We start from the raw sequence: 15,076 nt of genomic DNA on the forward strand, positions 1-15,076 counted from the left end.
AGGAGTTTCAAATGTAATCAAGTAGTTTCCCGTGGCGGCATGAGGGGTCAGTCGCCGGTTTGGCGCCGTGGCAGAGGTTGTGTGTGACGATCAAAGTTCAGGGAAATCAAGTGAGTGGGGAACAGTGCTTCGCTGTCTAATGTCGAAGGAAAGGTGGCATTTAATATTCTTCCACCGAACAGTCGTCGTAGGCACTTCCTGATGTGGAATATCTAATGGTACGTTTATATTTTACTTTCCACTCACCTGTTGCTCTGCCTAGTGGTTAAACCATTTCATTTTTGGGTTTTGTGTCAAATATTTTTCATGTTTCTCTATTTTTGTGAATTTCTGTATTTTTGACGCATTTTCCTGTGTGAATAAGTGATCATTTTTTCCATGAATTCTTGTTCTAATCCTTTTCGGCCTTATCGTCGCGGTTCATGGTGTGGATTTGTCACGTCCAATAGTTGGGTTACATGCGGTAACTTCTGAAGCTTAATTTGAGTGTTTTTCCCTTGGATGAAATAGTCCGTCTTGCACGTAAGTGTCTGTTTACGTGCGCTCTGTGGGTGATGTTAGTTTTTACGAGGTAGTCCAAAATATTGTTTATTTTCTTAAAGATTTTTTTAAAATATTTTTTCTTTTCATTATGTCATAGTTTTATGCCAGTGTACATTATTACATTGGCGCCTGTGCTCGTGCGCGAAATTCCCTGTCCCCAAGCTAATGTTTGTCCGTGGAGGCGGGATTTGCCGCGCTACGGACTTTGATGGGGAGGATTCTGCAGCGTGGTCTTTCAGAATCCCTAACTTTCTACGAGTCCGTATGCCTTGCGAGATATGTGTATTATGTTGAAGCGCTAGCAGGGCCCTCTCCTAATTCGCAAGGCGCTTTGAAAGTCTGTCATTCCTAATATGCCGTTATAAATTCGATTTACGTTTAACTTTCTAGACACTTGATTCTTCGATCAAATACACAATGCGCCAGTGGAAAAGACATAGTGGAATCCGAGCAAGTCTCAGTATAGAAAACATTTTTATGTATGTGCATTGTTGGCGTTTAATTCTAAAAGAGATTGTTCGTCATTAATGTCGATTCATTATCCCCAACATTGGCTATGGAATTGAATTATCAATGTTAACCAGATATTCTTAGTCAATTTTTTTGCATTCAAATTGATCTTTAATTGCGTGGCCCATCATTTAGTCCTCGAAGGTCAAGGATCATTATTTTTTTGTGGGTTTCTTAGGCGCGCAATTTTTTAAGTGGGTAGACCTGTGTTTTTCAACGGTATAATGGTGCAGTGTTCTCGGTAGCTTCTTGAATAATCACCCGCTCATGACACGTAATAGCCCTCGACAGTCGCGTAAAAAGGAGCCTCACCGGCGGCCAAAACTGGTTTCGGTCCCGTCCTTCCGACGAACGGTTACTTTACGCGCTGCGGCAGGTCAGACAAACGTGGTTTCCAGTGTTCTTCCTGTCGCACCCAGTGAAAGAAAAAAAAATAAAATAAAGCACGTGTGGCCGCCTTGACTGACGCTCACGTAAGCCGTGGTGGAAGCTTTTCTTTTGTTTGGCGTATATATTTTAGTCGAAAATGCATGTATAAAAAGGGAAGACGCGTTTTCATTTAAAGGAAGGACTTCAAAACAAAAGGCCTTTTGAATTACTTTGTCTTCTTGGAAGTTCAGCTTGATTGATTTAAAATATATTTTCGATGAGCACTTCTGTCGATTTAATCGTACTAATTTTTGGCGGTGGTTCATAAATAATTGTACAATAATTGTATTGTTTACATAAATCTTTTGGCAGTGGATTAAAATCAAGTTGATTGAAATTCGAGTGAAATTCAGCTTTTGGAAACGTAAATTTGAATTAAAGTATTTCGACCTTAACGTCGCGGAATCCGTGCCACCCGCGTCTATCGAAAGAGACGAACATTACGTCCAGAAATATATACCATGTAGTAAGGGGAGTTACGTGTTATTCATCTGTTGCAATATGTAGTTAATTTTCTGTATTTTTTGATTTGTCTTTCATGTATCAGCGTAATCATTATGTATCGTGAATTAATCGCATTCGCTGCTGAATTATCGTGGGATTGCTCACTTTCTTCCTCTGGTTTGGGGTTTTGAAGAGAGGCTTTGTGAAAAGTACTCCTAGAAACAATGCAAATAAACAAATAGTTTAACCGTTTATATGGAGCGTAGTTGTGTATTGCTTCGAAGTAATCATTGTAGATGGAGTGCGCGTGTAGATTAGAGCCATTTGAGATTTAACGTTAGGAGAATGTAGAAAATAAGATGGACGGGAAGGAAAACTAGGAGGGGAAAAAGGTACTTGGCTTGTAAGAAGAAGATAAAAGGCTGCCCGGAGAAGAGGTAGGTAATTAAGTGTGTTAAGACGGTAGCGAATTGTTTGAGACGGTGAGAGAGTGGAGAGCTTTGCACAAGCGACGTAGATGGAGGATAAGAATAGGCATTTTTTGTGCAAATTTTTGTGGAAAATTGCTATTTTTAATTAATCATGATATTCCACCATATCACGCCTGAAACGTCTCTTTTTATAAGAATAGGCATGTTGGACGGATTGAAGGAGGGTTGAAAGTAGTTGAGCTTAGAGGTGCCCGTTTGTCTAAATCCTACCTTTACAATTTAAAATTCCTGTTAGTAATAAACAATAGAGGTATTGAGTTAATATTGAATTGGTTTGAGTTGACCGAAGCGTTATAACTTGCTCTACAGGGTCGCACCCAAAAGTGGTAGGACTGATTTTTTTACAAGAATTTTATTGACAATATACTTACATCGACTTAATAATCTTCAAAGTATGCTCCTTGAGCTGCTACACACTTAGTATAACGTTGCTCCCATTCCCCGTACGCCCGCTGGAAATTTTCTTTGGGGATGCCGTTGATGACCCTCGTCGAAGCCTCTTGAACGGCCTTTATCGAGTCAAAACGTCGTCCCTGGAGCTGTCTTTTCATCAGGGGGAAGAAGAAGAAGTCCGGTGGTGCCAGATCGGGAGAATAGGGCGGGTGCGGCAACGTGGCAACGCCGTATTTGGCCAGGAGCTGTCTGACGACGAGCGCGCCATGGCACGGCGCGTTGTCATGATGAAGCACCCAGCAGTTTGCGATGGCCGGTCGGACTCTTTTCACGCGTTCTCGGAAATGGGTGAGCACCTGCACGTACAAGTTCGCATTCACAGTCTCCCCTGGTGGGACAAACTCCTTGTGAACCACTCCATGACGGTCGAAAAACACAATCAACATCGTTTTGATTTTTGATTAGCTCATGCGGAGCGATGGTCGTCTTCAACGAGCTACCCTCTTTAAACAACTTGTGCCACTCAAATACTGTGGAACGGCTTAAGGCAGTGTCCCCATAAGCCTGCCTAATCATACCGAGAGTCTCAGTTGCCGTCTTCCCGAGTTTCGCACAAAACTTCACGGAATAACGTTGCTCTAAATTCAGATTCATTTTGTTTTTTGACGCGGACAAAAAACTTGCTTCACTAAAAACGGTGTCCTCACTCAACGACAGCCCGCAGGCGACTGAGGTTGGTGTTTGTCTGTTACTAAGAGCCCCCTCCACCTTACCCTGCCAGGCAGACCCCCCCCCACCGCTCCGTTCGCGCCAGAGAAAATCAGTCCTACCACTTTTGGGTGCGAGCCTGTAAAATATGGCGTGGAAGTCTGTTGATTAACGTTTCCGCCACTCATCATTACCATCAGTTTAAATGTAGGCGAAAGAAAATCTGAGGGGACATCCAGCAAATGAGTTAAACCATGAAAGTTCTAATGCTTCGTTGGCTGAGAATTAACGCCGTTATCGAGAACAAAACCCAAAGCAAGGAAGCATTCGGTTCGAGTCACCTCCCCTATTTATTTGTTGGGCCAATTATGGAGCATCCATTATCATTTTCCGTATCGACCTCCGGCGTTAATCTCTCATATCCTCGATTGCCGGCTGTCAAGAATTCTTCGACCATTTATAACGAGGCTAAGGTAAATACACGACACATTCGAGGAGAACTCTGGAATGCCTATTCATCGGAAGGTGAAGCCGAGCCGGAGAATACCTACGGGCGGGAGATACCGAGCGTGAGTACATAATCATCAGTTAGGTACGTGATGGATATGTCGATGCTTCAGGCGGGCCCTGATATTAATACTTTGCTCGAAGTACTTCTCTGAGGAAAGGAAGATTTTTCGGCTTCGCTGCCTCTTCCGTCTCCATGGGCCCATTTCTCAAGGTTGCAAGTCTATTTACAAGTCCTCTCTTTGTAAAACTCTTACATTCGCGTACTGTGTAGTGTGGACAAGTGTTGTGCCCTTCATTACCGCCAGCAGACTACGTGGTAATTAGTCTATTTAAACCGAATCGAAGCGTCGAGTCACCGGCTCCAGCCATCGCATTAATGTCGTACGAAAATACCAATTCTCTTTCTCCCTTTACATATCCCTAACGTTTTCTATTCTGTCACATGAATTTATTAAAATGTTGCCGGGGAAAATGTGACTCGCTCCTCTTCCTACCAGTTCGTCTTGAATACGTAAAGAGGTGTTTTAAACTTGGATGTCGTTGTGCGTGGATACTTCTGATAAAGGATGCCTTGTGAAATCAGCCTCTTCCACACATCAGCGGAGGCGGCTTGCAGGGTACCATGGAGATGTAAGTCGATCAGTGTTCTGTTCGACTTCTGCCTCCCGCCTCTTATAGTTTCCCCAACCCAATTACCCTCCGTCTTATAAATCCCTGCTTTTTTATCTTCCTCTCTCTCATTCAGACTTATTTTCCCAATCCTTTTCATAACACACATCTCAATATACGTCACTCAGTTAGGGGCGTGGTAGTTCAGCGGATAGAGCATTCGATTACCGGAGGGTCCGGGTTTGAATTCCTGGGACGCCTCCGGGCACCCTCAGCTTCATCCAAGCTGTGTAATTTTTCGGGCACCAGCGCTTCTTGGGAAACCACGGGCGGCACAGGGTAAGGAACTTATCTGATGGGTGTATTTCACACGTCTTTGGTCTGAAGTACTAGGTAAGCACTACCAACTCGACCTTGGAGTTGAAGATAAAGGTTATTAGTCAGCATTCTTTCGTCTTAACCTTGTGAACCTCCTCTGGTTTCTATTTTGATAACTTATTTTCCAACCTGTGATTTTACTCTGAGTTCCAAGTACCAGTTCCCACTCAAAAACATTCTCTTATATTTGGGAATGGAACTAATGAGAAATTTTAAACGTCATTGCTAAAGAGATATCCTGCCAATCTATGCAAGAGATTTAATCTGTAATGTAACCTTCGCTCCGTGAGTGATTCCCAGCCTCGTGATCTAATTCGGCGATTGTTCCAACTTCATGAGGATCGTATACACTAGCAGCGTATGCTAATCGAGTTCTAACTGTTTTAGTTTAATTCATGGAAGTATTAACATTCTTCAAAGTCGCATTTACAGCAATGGAGGTTCCCGGAAATGAACGCAAGCTCCGATATTTTATTGAACTATTAAAGTAAATAATCTGTGAATCAAGCGGAGGACATTTTTAAATTTTGGATGGATTTTTAATTTTTGAAAAAAAATGGATTTTTATTTTCATGACCTAGGTTTCGACACTTAGTGTAATCTTTAAGTTAAACTAACAGGTTTTGAATGAAGATGGCACGAAGTATCGAAATTTGAGTCTTGGAAATAAAAATCCATGGGCGTCAACCAAAGCTTTATTATTTCTTCCGTTATAATTATATCAATCCACTTACCTCTCGGTGAAATGCTAACGAGATTATTAGGCCAATAGTCTCCGGTCCAGGCGGATGATTTTTACACTTTGAAATTGTTGCATATTAATGTATGTATATTAGCGGATTACTCCGTTGAAGTTACTGTCACTTCTTTGAATCAGGCCACTGACTTTCCCGAAAGTATATTCGCTAAGCATAAACATACAATTTGACAAAGACGTAATACTGGCGTAGTGATAAAATTGTTCATTATATGTGCACTACGATGAGACGTGTAAGCGTATTAATGTAATTCGTGATTGGTGATGATTGAGTTGAACTAAATGTATTTCGGTAGTCAGATTTTTGATTATTTTTGCTGCAAAATGACTGAAGAATAGTTTGGTTTGGACATCTGTGTCTCTGAAACTTAAATCATTAAGGTGAGAACGTAGGCGTGCATAGGAGGGAAATGTGGACATTGAGAAGATTGGGGCCTATACAATGGGAGAAAAGAAAAGGACATCCGAAGAGTGCATGATATGAGAAGATAGAAGGGTGGTGGGAGAAATTCGAAGGAGGCAGGGAAAGAGGAGGGAATGAAAAGACACTGAGAGTCAGTTGGGGGTGGGAAGACTGCTGGAGAAGGGAGAATGTTGGGGTAGGCAAGATATGTAAAAGGAAATATTTACGCTTTTAAAACCGCAGCGTGGAGCTGTAGTATGATGTAGTGTAACTCAAGCGGGTAAGTCGTTTAAATATTATGAAACAGTTTCTAACGTACATTAATTCTTCCTCATGCATTACATGTCGATGTTACATATTTGAACATTTCTATTGGAGAAGTGGTTGGAAAGTCCAGTAGCAATACACGATGATACTCGGGCTCAAGAATTCTAAACAATGTTAAAGCGACATAGATGAATAATAATTAATTATGAATGTGCTTATGCGGAAGGTCTTTCAGAGTCCATTCAAGGTTGGATTTGTTATCTATGAGTAAAGCAACAATTTCAATTTAGAATTTTTTCAGTAATTTGGGAATAAGTGCCTTATTTAAACTTCTGCCTGTAGGTGTCTGCCTCGCACTGCAAAGAAATTCTGTCTCGTGTTGCATGTTACATCTACAGATTTATATTATCCGAGTATATTATAATCATTGTTTTAAATAATGATATAAATAATGCAAAAGCTACTTTATTTCATTTGAAAAATTAAAAAAAAATTTATTTACTACCTTTACGGTAGGTGAAATCATGTCAATAAAATTAGAAAGATTAAAGTGTGGAACAGATAAATTTAAGGTGACATTTTTCCCACGGACGATAAGGGATTATGATAATTGTAAAAGACCTCAGTATAGGCAAACATTTTTTCTTTTTTCATTTTACGTAGCCTAGTGTGCTTTATCTCGTCAGGCCTTAGTTATTGTCCTACTTTTTTCCTACAGCTCCCCTCGTAAGCGTTCAGTAGAATTACCTACCTTAGCTGATATACTTATAACTATCACCAACCATATTATTTGAATAATTAAAATATAATATTATTACTAAAAATTAATAAAAGCCTAATGTTCGATTACCTGTTGTGTAATCACACCCTAGCGATGTCCTGCCGGGTAATATATAGCTAGATGGGAAAATGTCAGGTGAACCCTCGAAAACGTCCAGTGTTGTAAATAAAAGTGTAGCGAGTACAATTGTTTTTTTTTCATCTCAAAATCTACAAGGCCGTAGCAAAAAAATATATTTCGCTCGAAAAAACCTAGTTAGTTCCAATGGCCCAACTATATGACCCGTAAGATCATTTAATCTAAAAGTATGAAGACTAAATGATCTTACGTGCACAGCTTTAGGCATCGCTATCATGACAGTACCTGCCAACCTATCATGATCATTGGTATGCAAACTGGAAGCACCACCGAGTTCCATGTTCTCAAAAAGATCTCAAGCTTTCTCGCATCGATTCGACCGTTTTCCGCGGAGGAACATCCCCCTAAATTTACAGCTTCCAACCGGAAGCCTTTTTAAAGCTCCGGAATCGCCTCACGTGGACCTTAAATCCGCCACTTGAACCATCTTCAAGGGGTGTGCGAAGTGAAGAAGAGAGGAATTTTCTTCTGCACGAAGTCCTTCGGAAAACGTGTGCTGACAGCTGCCGCTCGCTTGCCATAATAATAATTTATGCCCTCAGAAAGGAGAAAAGCCATTGCAACGTACTATTCGTATAAGAGACGAGTGTGTACTTAACGAGATTGCGCTAGATATGGGAGGCTGCGGAAAAGTCGTAATTCTAAATGATGGCGCCGGGTCTCCTTTGGTGTATGCATCTGTCGAATAAACTGTCCGTTGGAGTATGAAAGTAATGGAGGAGGGAAGCGTCAGTAATTTCATTACGAGCACTTCAAAGAGTGGAGGGTGTGTAATTTAAAATATGTCGCTCGGAAAAAGCTCTCTTCCCTACAACGTTAAAAAGCGTTCCGATATCATTTTTTTCAGTGTGGCTGTAGTGCATACCCTGCCGCCGCGCCAAATAATGTAAATACTTGCTTTCCGGTTATGTGTCCCGGAAGATACTACAAAGTAAGTACACCGGATTGTCGGGTATCTTGGTGCTATATTTATGCCGCATCGAATCGCTGAAATTTTTAGATACATGGAAGGAAAATAACCTTTGTTTCCCCCTTTCCGCTCGCGATGTGTATTATTCATTCCTAAATTATTCATTTAATGTATTCTGGCTATTCAAAGTTGGTTTTGAAAGATGGCTCACGACTTCTACTTCATATCTCGACAGTTTTCTTATGTTTGTCGTGTATTATTTTCCCCTCCATTTATTCGTAACTTGTGTGTGCCTTCATGCTGTCTAGAAAGTCAATTCTCTCCCGTCCTCCACGTTAAATCTCTTACATGAATTGGAAGTATCGTATGTCTCTTAAGCGATGATGCTCAAAACGTGTTACTAGACCAATCGCACTACGTTAGGTAGATAGATAGCAGTATTTATTTAGGCGAAATTGTGACCTAATGGTCCATTCTTCCATTTAACCCATCGTCGTATGCATATTATACTAGGCATTAAACTTATAGATACATTCATACGTACACAAATACATAAACTAACATTCATTTAGCACAGAATTGCACATAGAATATATATATATATATATATATATATATATATATATATATATATATATATATATACATACACATACGGTAGGAGGGGTCATGCAAATAAAATTAGAGAGATTAAGTGCAGATCAGATAAATATTATATGTCATTTTCCCCACGAACAATAAGGCATCGGAATGACGTTTGTCCGACCGCGCTAGTATGGCTGGGAAGGAGGTATTTTGTTTCAAAAGAAGTCTGGAGTGTAATCACCCCCTGCCACACGCCGTGGCGGTGGCAGGGTATTATCTAATAATAATAATAAATAATAATGCCAGTGTGAGTTTTCGTGGGCGAAATTCAACGCTCCAGTGACTATATACCGAGTGCACCCTACTATATTATGGATTTAAATCTTATGCAATTCATTTGAGACAGTATAGCTGCGTTTCATGTCTACCGATAATGGCTTACTAGATAAATAATATGCGATATTTATGCCCGTATATGTAACGTATGTATTATGGGTAACGCTACAGTGTATCGATAAACAGGTACACGAGTGCAGTCCAGGACATTTATGAAGATAAATTCATTTTATTTTATAGCTCTTGAATGTTTTATCCTCGGGTTGCCTTGATCTTAAATAACTTACCAAACGAAACGAGTAAATAACAAGAAGTTCTATTGGCTGACTAAGTAATGGCAAAGTCACTTGCGATGAGAAATTTACTTATCAACGGAATATAGCGCATAAAATAAAAACACGAAGTCAAGCGTTCTCCATTCTCCACCTCGGGCCATGGAAACATTGAATTTATTTCTCCCACGAAGTCTGGAAAAGTACTGTTCGGGGGTAGATATTGGAAAAGTTTCTATTTTTCTCCCTGGAGGGATGAGGGAGAGAAAAAAATCAAGGATGTGATGGATTTCTGAGGTGGTCAAAAGAATTAGGATCGGTCGGGATATGTGTGTGGTCTGAAGGCGAACTCATGGGGACACAGGGACGAGTTTAAAAAGTTGCATTTTTCTGACTTTCTCGTATAAAACAAGATTACGCGGCATACGCTCGCAGGAGTTGAATGAAAAAGTTTCCGACCATTCAATAGAAGACGGTAAATAAATATATAAAGTCGAACCTTAATTTTGTAGAAGTTTGACCATTTGTGATAAAATACTGGAGCCAAAGGAGTTTGATTGCGATTAGTTCCCTAATGTACACAAATGTGAGTGTTTAGGTGTTATGTTAAGTAGGACAAGATGACTATTTTAACGAATCCATAAGTAATGTTTTAAAAAGGATTGGAGATTCCCTCAAGAGGAGTAAATTGTGGTCTGCCATATTTGAACTGCATTCGTGTTTTAGCGAAGTGAAATATTTCATGGAGATTCTGCATTATGTATGTGTGTATGTATATATATATATATATATATATATATATATATATGTATATATATGTATATATATATGTATATATATATATGTATATATAATATATGTATATATATGTATATATATGTATATATATACATATATATACATATATATACATATATATACTCATATATACAGAAACAGATATAAGGAAAAGGGATAGGAACACACATAAAGGACGAACACAATATAGGTGGGGAAGGCGGAATCGAACGGATCACAAGAGTAAAAATATTTCCCGGTCAAGGAAATATTTTTACTCTTGTGATCCGTTCGATTCCGCCTTCCCCACCTATATTGTGTTCGTCCTTTATGTGTGTTCCTATCCCTTTTCCTTATATCTGTTTCTCTATATATGAGTATTTATTCGCCGTTTGGCGGGATTTCGTGTTTGAATGTGTACATATATATATATATATATATATATATATATATATATATATATATATATATATATATATATATATATATATATATGTGTATATATATATGTATATGTATATATATGTATATGTATATATATGTATATATATACATATGTATATATATATGTGTATGTGTATATATATATATATACTGTATATATATATATATATGCTTTCGTAGACGTAACACGGAAGTGCCGAATAGTACAATACACAGTAACACACAATATAGAAACACAAAAAAAAGAACACTCACACGTATTTTCTTGATATTTCGACGGAAACTATCCGTCTTCATCTGAAGATATAGAGGTAATGACTTTACTAGTCATTACTTCTATATCTTCAGATGAAGACGGATTGTTTCCGTCGAAATATCAAGAAAATACGTGTGAGTGTTCTTTTTTTTGTGTGTATATATATATATATATATATATACACACACAAAATATATATATATATATATATATATATATATATATATATATATATATATATATATAAAACACACATTCCACTTCAACTGCTTGCCAAATCAAACTTTTTGTCTTATAGTCGTTGCATATGGCTGAGTATGGAAATTAACACTGATTCTACGAAATATTCCGGCCAAATTGCTCCTTCATTGATGCTCCTACGAGTTGGTGCATACAAACTTAGCCTTCCATGTTTTACTGAATCCTTAAGTAATTCTGCGGGAATGTTTTCAGCCGCCACTGCCTAATTTGATTTCTTAATGCCTTTACTATTTTGTAATCAAGTATGCGTGGTTTTAAAATCCCATCTGCGTCGTATTGTCATTCTTTATAACTTTTCTGGCCGAATGTATTTACGATATAGCACTATGTGTCTTCTTTCCATTTCTCTTGAATCTTGCCTGGCTTAATTGATAATATTTCTGACTTTTCTTTGATAGTGAGTACAAATTTCCCTTATAATTTTCTGAATGTGCTTTCACCTTAATTTTTAAATTTATTCCATAAATTAATATCTTCCTTTCTTTGAATACTTAGTATAATCGAAAATAAATGTCATCCCACTGTTTTCTACCACGATTCGTTCGTCATATTAGTTACCCGCCTTGGTTTATTTTTCTACCCCTAGTATTTTCTCTTACCTTGTGTTTGCATTCTTCTTTCTCTTCCTCTCGTCTGTTATCCATGATTTCCTTGGACTTTTTATTTACTTTTCCTATAGTTTCGTCTGCGGCATTCGGCATCCCCTTTTCCCTGACCCCAGGTTTTTTCTATTGTAATTGCTTCTCTGTCCTCTCTCATAATATTTAACTGATACCTTGTACTCCTTCCCCTTAGTACCGGGTACTCCATTCATTTCCCTCAACTGCCTACCCTGACTTATCGTTCTTAATCGGACGCTACACTTCATAACTACTAAATTGCGAATAGAGTCGGCGTCCCTTTCCGGGAAACTTCGATTCGATCACGTTGTTCCTAAATCTGTTCCTAATCATAATATAGTCTAACTGATACCCTTCTGACTCCCCTGGTGTTTTCCATGTACAGCTACGCCTTTGGTGGTGCCTAAACCAAGTGTTGGCGATGACTAACCCTTGTCTCCTGCAGAACCCAATTGCTTTCTTCCCGCGGTCGTTCCTCGTTCCTAAACCGTAATCCTCCCCCTTATCACCATCTCTTTCTTCGCCTACAGTAGCCTTCTAATCCCCCATCGCTACCAAATGTTTCCCCGAGGAACACCCGCAAGTATTTCCTTTAAGTGTTCGGTGTGTACACTGCGAAAGTCGTAATCAGCAAATTCTGTGAAGTTTATTTACCCGGGTTGCCAATGGAAACTGATCGTGACGTGGCCTCCATGCGAACCAAATACTCCAGAATTACGTCTAAGTTGATTAAAACCGATAGCAAATCTTCTATCCTTTCGACATAAATCGTTTAAATATTTATATTATCAGGAAGCCGAGTCACTTTTACGAGTAAACTTCTTCGACGCTTATTAAGAGCTCCTGGGAATTTTTCGGTGGGTACGGACCCCTATCGATCCCTGCAGACGCCAGGGACCGAGCTCTGCAGCTTGTATAACAGGAGCCGTGTTTGCCTTCTCACTCAGCGTATAAATTTTAAGGGTCGCATACCCTTGAAGGAAGCTGAAGTGATTAAGTACAAGCCTCTCTCTAGCAAACACTTTTATTGTTGTAAACGTTCTTTATGTAACCATGAATTATGAACAAATCGGTGGGTATTAGATTTGTAGTTTTTTATGGAAGGCGACCGACAGCTAACGCCATTTGCGCTATTAGAGATTAGGGAGAGAAAGAAATGGTTGAGAGAAACCCGGCGTCGGCATTAGCCTACTCTTGTCGAAAGGCGCCAAGGGGTCAGGCAGCTTAGCGTCCCATCCGACGGACGTAGTGCTCACTCAAAGTGCTCTCCATAAAGCACCTCAATTAGGGTTTGGGATACCACTGAAAAATATTTGTTGTCTTCAGAATTTGAACCCGGGCCCTCTCGGTGGGGAGCTTGTACGTTAGCCACCGCACAATCCCGATCCCCCGGGCATTAGATGTAGATGTGTTGCATGAAAGGTTTGTCACGCGGTATATGCAAGATTCCATCTTTTGGAAGCTTCAAAAAGGGTCATTTTATCTTTTAAGAAAAAATGTAATTCCTAATCGCAAAATCAATGCGTTCAAATTTCCCCATGCGTTCGGCATCTATTTTATCACAGTGCAAGAGTAGTCCGTTGTCAGTCTACCGCGCTGCAACCTTCTCAAACTCCCAGAATCTCACACTTCACGTATTCATCGATGTTTGAGATGATATTGTTCACCCGATAGTGCCGTAACGTAGTAGACAAGTCGTGCTGCAAATTCTACGCGGAATTATACTGTTTCATTTTTTCTAAGAAGCGAAGGTTTCTCCAAATTACGCCAGGGAACTAACGCAATACATTTGCTTATATTTACATTAAATGCCGAGTGATATCAAGCTAATTACTTCAGTAAGAATGGTATTTGATTTTAATTAATATACGAGGGTCATCCGGAAAGTAGTACCCGTTCGTGCCGCATGAAGTGCTGACGACGCGAGTAGCCGCTGGACGAGGTCAGATAGCTTCAGTGGCTTGTCTGCCTTCTCTGAGCCAAGTTGCGTGACGCTAGCATTGCCTGTGTTGTTTCTGTGATTGTTTACAATGTTTAAAAAAATTGAGAACGCCGCCAGTTGTGAAGTGAGGGCAGTGATTAAATTCCTCAATGCAAGAAACGTTCGCCCATGTGATATTCATCGCCAATTAAAGGAGGTGTATGGAGACAATGTAATGGACGAGTCGTCTGTTCGGCGGTGGTGTCGCAACTTCAACATGGGGAGGGGGAACACACACGACGATGAGCGTTCGGAGAGACCGTCTGTCATTACAGACCAACTGGTGAGCTCAGTTGACGAATTCGTGAGGAACGATCGGCGCGTCACAATTGATGACATCTGTGAGCATTTTCCCAATGTTTCTCGAACAATTGTTCATGAAATTGTTAAACACCATCTGCATTATGCAAAAATTTGTGCAAGATGGGTCCCTCGCGTATCTCAATGAGCTGGCGGCGAAGGACTATGCAGCAGGAATACAGAAACTTGTCACACGTTATGACAAATGCCTTAATGTGCTTGGAGATTATGTTGAGAAGTAGTTTAAAGTATCCTCTTTCAAATAAAATTTTTTATGTTTGTTAATATTTACTTTTGTGTCTTTATTTCACGAACGGGTACTACTTTCCGGATGACCCTCGTAGCTCCCAGCAAGTCAACACTACGGTGTGTGGCAGGGGGTGATTACGCACCACACAACCCTTGACCCAACACACCTTTCCATCTTAGCGCGGACGGACAAACGTTATTCTATTCTGGTCCCTTATTGTTCGTGGAAAAAATGCATCTTAAATAAATCTGTTCTGCACTTAATCTCTCTAATTTTAATAACATGATCTCTCCTACCGTAATACGATGGGGATAATATTACATTTTCAACATCACTGCTAAAGAGACCTCCATCCATTTTAATCAAGAGCTTCAATCTGTAATTTAACCTTCGCTCCATGAGTGATTCCCAGCCTAGCTGCTCTAATATTTTAGATTCGCTACTAAGTTTGTCATAACAACATTTTACAAATCTAGCTCCTCTACGTTGCAGACGACCCAATTCGGCAATTAATCCAACTGCGTGAGGATCCCATTAATACTAGAAGCATATTCTAAATGAGGCCTAACCAGTGAAATATAACATTTCTCTTTGACCTTTTCATCACACATACCAAGTGCTCTTCTAATAAATCCTTATTTTTTGATTCATTGTCCACATATTCCCCGCATGTGTTTCACCCAGGAGTGATCGTGAGTGAGGGTAACGCCTTGGTATTTAATT

The 15,076-nt window shown here is 39.6% G+C and overlaps 1 protein-coding gene across 1 annotated transcript in view; it reads left to right on the forward strand.

Annotated features, from left to right (window-relative positions):
• Nucleotides 1-69: 69 nt before the first annotated feature.
• The window catches only part of LOC139698841 (bcl-2-related ovarian killer protein-like), a 115,339-nt gene continuing 100,332 nt past the window's right edge, over nt 70-15,076 (forward strand). Inside the window, exon 1 of the mRNA XM_071597774.1 lies at nt 70-218. The gene's annotated coding sequence lies outside the window, so the exon portion shown is untranslated. The remainder of the gene's footprint in view (nt 219-15,076) is intronic.

This window comes from Hetaerina americana, unplaced genomic scaffold (genome assembly GCF_022747635.1).
Source record: "Hetaerina americana unplaced genomic scaffold, ioHetAmer1.1.p SCAF_9, whole genome shotgun sequence".
In the NCBI taxonomy this organism is placed as follows: domain Eukaryota; kingdom Metazoa; phylum Arthropoda; class Insecta; order Odonata; family Calopterygidae; genus Hetaerina; species Hetaerina americana.